This window comes from Engraulis encrasicolus, chromosome 21, assembly GCF_034702125.1.
Source record: "Engraulis encrasicolus isolate BLACKSEA-1 chromosome 21, IST_EnEncr_1.0, whole genome shotgun sequence".
Lineage (NCBI taxonomy): Eukaryota > Metazoa > Chordata > Actinopteri > Clupeiformes > Engraulidae > Engraulis > Engraulis encrasicolus.
The window spans coordinates 28,799,575-28,807,074 of NC_085877.1; the positions used below are offsets into that span (position 1 = coordinate 28,799,575).

Sequence of the window (7,500 nt, forward strand, 5' to 3'; positions counted from 1 at the left end):
AGAGCAAGAGAGGAGGGTGGGGGAGCGGGAGGAGGGTTGAAAAACAGCAACAATTGAGAAGTGGAAGTGGAAACATCCATATGACAGCACATTGGTTTGTGGCCAAAGCTCTCAAGACATAAACGATCAGTTAATGATAATGGTCAATTAATGATATTAGATATTGGACAGACTGAGATGGAACCAATGGTAATGTTCATCTTATAAGAGATCAAACAAGGACAGACAGTGTGTCCGACAGAGAAGTGGGTCCGTTCAGAGCACACATCAACGATGACCAAGTAGGAACACAAACGCCATCAAACACCACCAAGGCAAGGATGGCCAAGAGCAAGGGATGTGCGTACATCCTTCTTCTTCAAGACTGAAGACTTAAAGATATAAAGTTCCAAGTCCAATGAAAGTAAAAAAAAAGGCTTTGTCCAGAAAATGCAACATAAAGCAACCAAAAGTATCAGGTCAAGTACAATAGCAGTAAGGGAGTCGGGGTAGACATTCACACACACTCTCTCTCAGTGGTGTAGACTTTTTTATGGTGGGTATACTGTATATTTGAGATTTTTTTGAAGTGGGTATACTGTATATATTTGTGACATTCAAAACAATGGATCAATCAATTTGAAGTGGGTATACTGAAATCCCTGAAATTTAGAAGTGGGTATACTCCGTATACCCGAGTTCTACGTAGACTACACCACTGCTCTCTCTCTCTCTCTCTCTCTCTCTCTCTCTCTCTCTCTCTCTCTTTCTCTCTCTCTCTCTCTCTCTCTCTCTCTCTCTCTCTCTCTCTCTCTCTCTCTCTCTCTCTCTCTCTCTCTCTCTCTCTCTCTCTCTCACACACACACACACACACACACACACACACACACACACACACACACACACACACACCACCACGAAAAGGGCAAGCTTATGATGTAACACAAACAAAAAAGTTATAATGAACAACCAAAACATTTTATGTACCTAGGGACACTGTGCAGGAAATGGTCAAAAAAGGTACTGCAACTATGCTGCTCATTGGAACTGGGTTGCATACTGCCAAATTTGATCTTTTCGTGAAAGTTGATTATGGTAAGTAATAAACTTAATTTTTCCAGTATGGCCCAAGTACAGTCGTTTTTGCAGCTGAAAATCCTATTTTTGGAAATTCAAAATGGCGGAACATGGAGAAGATCCCCCTTATCGTGTATGAAAAGTGCAATTTTCCCAGTCATAATGAATAGGCCTACTTAGAATTTGATGGTCGTGGTAAGTATTCATGAAAAAGGTAACATTAGTGAATGGGTAGCATGCATTCTGGAAATAAACAACTAAAAATCTCACACAGTGTCCCTTTAAGGTAAGATTTTCCAAAGACTTCTGACCCAAGAGGGTCCAATCAAACTCAGCTTAAGAAACACTGCTCTAGGGTAATGGTTTCCCGACACTGCTTGATGCGGCACACAACAGTATGCCCATGTAAGGGTAACATGAGACAAAGCTGCACGCGTTTCCAGTGATTCAGGAATGGAGCAACAACCTTGGCAACTGGTGGAACAAATGGATTGGGATTGGGAAAGTAAATGGCCTGCTAATAGCCTACTATGTAGAACCTTCCAGCTGCAATTGCAACACAGATGATTTCGTAAGCTACTGTATCTATCCCAATAAAGGCAATGTACACACTTTCATTTGGAAAGAATTTGACTTGGAAATATTTCAGCTCTCTTCAAACATGTCCATGCACATACGGTACACTAACATGTAACATTTACTGTAGGCCTACTAGTAGTTAACATATAACAATGTGAAACATATAAGAAGGGTTAAGCTGGTTCCCTGATTTTTTTTTTGTTTCGTGACATTTGTTATTTAGAAAATGGATGTCTGCCTCTACAATTTAGATTTACTGCCTTTAATCAAAGAACTTAGTCATCCGGTACTCTGTGTTCTCTCTTCCTCTCCCACCCTATTTATCACCTTCTTATCTCCCATCTCTCTCTGCCCTAAAGGGAGCTTCGCATGTGGTAGTCAACGCACACAATATGAGTCACCAAAACACAGTCCCGTCAACACACACACATTATGTGCCCCCCAAACACACTCAGTGTTAAATTAACACTTAGAGAGTCAAACTTAACACACACCGTGTTGATATTACTCTCTAAGTGTTAAAGATGCACTGTGTAAGATTGTGGTCAGAGTAGGTATTGCAGCTACAGTGTATGCTGCTCATGAAACTGTGCTGCCTATTGCCAAATTTGATCTTTCATGAATATTAATAAATAAATAACAAATACATGCACAGTGCATCTTTAAGTTAGCAACATTTTACTGTGCAGACTCTCTTTTGGCGTCACAGTCCATGCCCTGAAGCACACTCCTCTTCACTCTCACAAAAGAGTGAGATGGATGAGGGAATTTTAAAAGGCATCTGTTAAAGGTACACTGCCCGTGAATGGAGCTAATGCTTTTCTGTATGCCTACATGGTATTTAGCAGATGGCTTTCGACCCAAGACCTGACAATAAGCCAGCAGTAACCACAGTTTTGTGTGGGTTGAAGCAGAGAAGAATAGACATGTAATGGCTGTATAAAGTAGAAGCAAAAATACTCTTTGCAGATGTAATTACGACAATAGTATTATGATATTACAAAGTTGAAACCATGTAATATCATGCCACTAGTGTTGTAATAACATCTATAAGAGTTCTACTTCTACTTTATTCAACTCTGCTCTGGGATTATGCTTGTGACTTTCTCTTTCTCATCACCATTAGAGGTAGTGGTTTTGACCGTTTATGATTAGATCTGTAGTTTCCCTTCTTCAGGTTTTTTGGTTCGCAGGTTTGTCTCTCTGATACAGCTGAAAGTACAGATAATTTGTCTTGCTTTGTATGTCCATCTTGCATGTGTGTGTGTGTGTGTGTGTATGTGTGTGTGCGTGCGTGCACACGGGTTTGTGTAGGTGTGTGTGTGTGTGTGCGTGCATGTGAAAGGCGTGTTATTTTCACGCTAGTGCATTTTGCATTTTCTTTTTAAATCGTGGAGGGTAACACCATCTGGCATCATCATCAGCATCTGGTTGTGATGTAAAGTATGCATATAGTTTGCATGGCAGGAAGCCTGCCCAAGGTGCAAGGGAACTTCCTCCATCACAAGATTGATGAAGTTGCTTTTTTAAAAAGATAGGCCTTCTTCTAAGTGTGCACAGGGGAGGAGTGGGCCTACTAAGGGAGAAGAGATTATGCATTCCTCAGTAAAATTAAACCTAGGGCTGGATTAGTCTATTTGCCAACAGGGCACAGATCCCAAGAAGGCTGTTCAAACCAAACCCTCCCATCCCCCAGGGGGCCTCGTGCAATATAACTGGTAGCAGACTGTACTGATAGCCTGGCTTTCACCGAACAACTGTATATCACAAGGGAAATATAGTCTGGGAACCATCTATCCATTTGCTCGTATCCCCTTAATGCACGCTGTACCACCAGTGGCACGTTGTTATAGTCATTGAAAGGTTAATTACCATACACTGATAAAAAGGATTTTGAGGGGCAGTACATTTCACTGACAAAAAATGGATATTTTTTACCCCAACAAATTAGGTTGCTGAGGTTACTCTGATGCAAGGGGTATAATATACTCACTCTACCTATAAATAAGGAGTAGGACTTAGTACTGGTGAGAAATGTCTAAACTATACCTAATTTGCATTCATACGCTATAACTAATACTAATGGCTAGTGTCGAAACTACCTATAAATGACTAAACTTTACCCAATTTACATTCCAACACTGTAACTAATACTATTGGCTAGTATGATCCAAACCGTCTCTGTCAAAACTACCTATTGAAATTGGTTAAGGCCCGCAATGCGCATTGCTTTCTGGGACTTCATTGGAAGAAGAATCAACCGACGACTGTGGCGAGTCTCGCAGCGGATGAAGTTAACTTCCAATGGACGGGACAAATTCAGAAGGTAAGCTGGCCAGTCGTGCATTAAACATGGGATACAAAACATGAACAATGATCAAAGGAAACTAAATCACGCTAGAGTTGTAGTTGGCTCGTAACTGTCTGACTGTGACTCAGGCAGCTGCTATCAGCAACGCACTGGGCAGGCAGACAGGTCAATGGACCTGTAAGCTGCCGTTCAAACTTCGTTTGGAGAAGGCAACAAGTATGCCCTGTGTTAAAGATGAACGGATAGCACTACCAATTTCAAAATGTTGTAGAATGAAACCCACTTCAGCCAAGTTTTTTTTTCCATTCTCAAATGTTGCCTTGTTGGCTAGTTTTGGCGCGCAGACTGGGACTGGCTGCTGGTGGGGACCTGACCTCGTGTGTCGTTCTACAAATATTTGTTGCCGAATGTTCCATCCACTGTTTGCGCTGCCACTTGATGCTCTGCATCACGCGAAAGCACGGAGGAGAAAATTCTACAAGATAGCCTCCTTTTTTGCTTTCACACAAGGCTGTAGTGTGATAATCTTACAAATTACATGCACCTAAAGGACTGTGCTCGTAGACAGACTACGAACGGCACATTACTTCACCATTTCATTCTCCACAATAAATCCATTCAACATGGAACGGCTACGTTTGTAGCTGGTCACTGAATCCTTCGTAAGTCTTTCAGCAGTTCCCGTCGCGAATCGTCCTCTTTGAATGTTGTTTTAAAAATGTGTAAATTCCTATGGTCACCAAGTTTTCAAATCAATGAAATGCGCGACAAAATGCTTCATATCAACTGACAAAGCAGTGTGCGTAAACAGTCATCATTCTGGGATGCCTCCGTGCCGAGTCAACTAAAGACTTTTTTGTATTATTAATCATAATCGTAGACATTCTTAGTTTGAATGACAGTTTGAAGATGGGGAGCGAGACAGACGGTGTGTGTGCATGCCGGGTGCCTGCCTGTGTTACTGGGAGGGAGAGGGGGAGCGAGAGGAATCGATCAAATAACTTTTTAAACAACGCTATCCTAGACATGCTAAATCCTGCTGAGAATAAACGCTAACAAAGGATCAATCCGTTAACATTGCGAGGAGACATTGATTAGTTTGTTGTAAATGTATATAGTCCTATGTAGACCAACACGCCCTTATGTTACGCTGAGTAGTGGTGAGAGGAGGTTTCTGGCGAGGGACCTCCCAATGTGATCATCCACGGTCATAACATCACCTAACATGAAGTCAGTTATTTTTTGTTGGACGTTGCAAACTCAATCTCAGGGTTAGTTTTGACAACGATAGTTTGATAGTTGCTTTCATAGTCGAAGGACTCGCTATGAACAGACACGCGCAGGTTCCATAAGCACAGCCCTTCTCTCTCTCTCTCTCTCTCTCTCTCTCTCTGTCTCTCTCTCTCTCTCTCTCGCTGGTCTCCGCAGTTCGCACACACTTCAGTTGTACCGAAATGATGACGTTTGACATTAGGAAGGGCAGTCCAACGAAAAGAGACCGGTAGCCTATATTTTCACAACTAGTATAAAAAGTGAAACAAATGCTTCTAAACGGATAGCAATTGCAAGGAGTAGAAATGTTTACATAATAATCGAGTGTAAAAGTACAACTTCTTAAACTTTATCCATGTCAAATTATTCACAATGTTTTGTGCATAATGAAGGTGTTCTGCTTCTGCCTACTGCAGGAGTTGAGAAAAGGCGGTAACTGCTTACCTCTCATGTAAGCTACAGCCTATGTGGTGTGTGGCAAGTCATATTAATGACCAAGAATGACTAACTTGTAACTTAATTGTTATGTGCTTTTAATATGTGTTTCAGGCAGTGGTGTTGCATCTTTTATATGCATGGTTGTCCTGAAGTCATTCTGGAACAGGGTAAGTCGCCGACTGAAGAAAAATAAACAGACTTAAAGGCCATAACACTGCCATGTTATTTGTTTATGAATAGCCATTTTCACTCACTCAGGCTTGCTGTCCTTGTTGCACTGTGCACTGTGTAGGATGGTGGCAGAGTAGATTTTGCAACTAAATAATAAACTCATAATTACAGTTAGTACTATTATAACTAATATTGCAATTTGTGCAGTCATAGAGAATATTTTGAATTTGATGGTGGTGGTAAGAATCAGTGAAAAAGATTTATGACTGGGCTGCATGAATTATGGAACGAGACTGCCAAATACATTTCACAGTGCACCTTTGAGGTCAATAGATCCCTTTACTGTTTGCATACAGATGTGACATAATCAAGCTGCGCTCTCATTGTTGGAGCACAATGGACCATGTATGCACATTTGTAAAGAAACTAGCCAGGTGTTATTTCTGAAATAAGCAAATGGATGGTCACGATAACTTCAGATATGAAGTGGAACCGCTCATTCCTTATGGTGGCCTCAGTCCGGTCGTTCTTAAATTTCTTGAAACAAACTCCTATGTTCTGAAACAGCCTATTCCAGTAGAATAGCGTAACAAGTGTTCTTTTTAGGGTCTCTATTTAAAAAAAGGATGGCAGGTCTTCTCTCTTTAGGGTCTGCACTGTCTCTGTGTGTGTTTGAACAACAATGCGTGAGCAGTCTGATGACTTAACTTCTATGTGAAGCTGTCAAGAGCTGTGTAGAGGGCAAATACACTGTGGATTGGTCACAACTGTTACTAATAACTCAACCCCTTTACTTTTTCAGCTCTAGACAGATGACCAAAACAGACCATAGAATGTACCTTTTAAAGAAAAAAGTTTAACCAATGAGTATTCTTAATAGTGTATCTTGTCCCAGGGTTGTGTTCAGGTGCGTGACAACTGACAACATTGAGAAGACCCAGGAGCGGGAGAAGGGCAGCCTGATGAAAGAAGACGACAGTGTTCTGTGGCCACACCTGAGATGATGGTCCTGAAGAGGAACGAGAGGAGATACTGGGCATATAAATACAGGCACTGTACGTTGTTTTTCTGTCCATTATCTTTTTACTCTTTTTGGCATACTGTATTTCACTCGCATATGTAGTAATCAGTACGTGTTATTGTTAAAGGGGCATCACAGTGGAGGACAATCATGAAAAGGTTGAAGACTTCACTGTGCCCATCCCTGAAGTCCCTCCACTCGGTGCAGCAGCTCTTTCCACCATACTGCCATGCTCTGGGTTGTCCCTGCCACCATCCACCTTTTGGGTCATCCGTGCCGCCAGCCATCACCGTGCCTGCAGCGCCTGGGTCATCCGTGCCACTCCCCACCATGCTGCCAGCCATCACTGTGCCTGCAGCACCTGGGTCATCCCTGCCACCATCCACCGTGCCTTCAACGTCCACAGCACCTCCGGTCTCTGTGAGCCAGTTTGCAGCTCTACTGACCTCTCCAGTATACAGTATGCTGTAATTGCTAATGGTTTCTCTGAGTGGCCTGACCGGTTAATTGTCCCGTATCCCAACTATTTACCACTAAACAAGTGATTTTGTAATAAGTAGGAGATCTTTGCAATGTTATCAGTATGGTTGGACTCTGATGTTTCACTGCTGTATGTCTTCCTCAAAGAGTAAACCGAATTCTGAGTATTCTT

General features: G+C 42.0%; 1 long non-coding RNA gene across 1 annotated transcript in view; it reads left to right on the top strand.

Annotated features, from left to right (window-relative positions):
* The first annotated feature begins 3,690 nt into the window (after window positions 1-3,690).
* Window positions 3,691-7,500, top strand: part of LOC134437774 (uncharacterized) — a 4,396-nt gene continuing 586 nt past the window's right edge. The window contains exons 1-4 of the long non-coding RNA XR_010032474.1: window positions 3,691-3,961; window positions 5,768-5,823; window positions 6,723-6,882; window positions 6,976-7,500. The exon at window positions 6,976-7,500 is cut by the window's right edge and continues 586 nt beyond it. This is a non-coding gene — a long non-coding RNA (uncharacterized LOC134437774). The remainder of the gene's footprint in view (window positions 3,962-5,767; window positions 5,824-6,722; window positions 6,883-6,975) is intronic.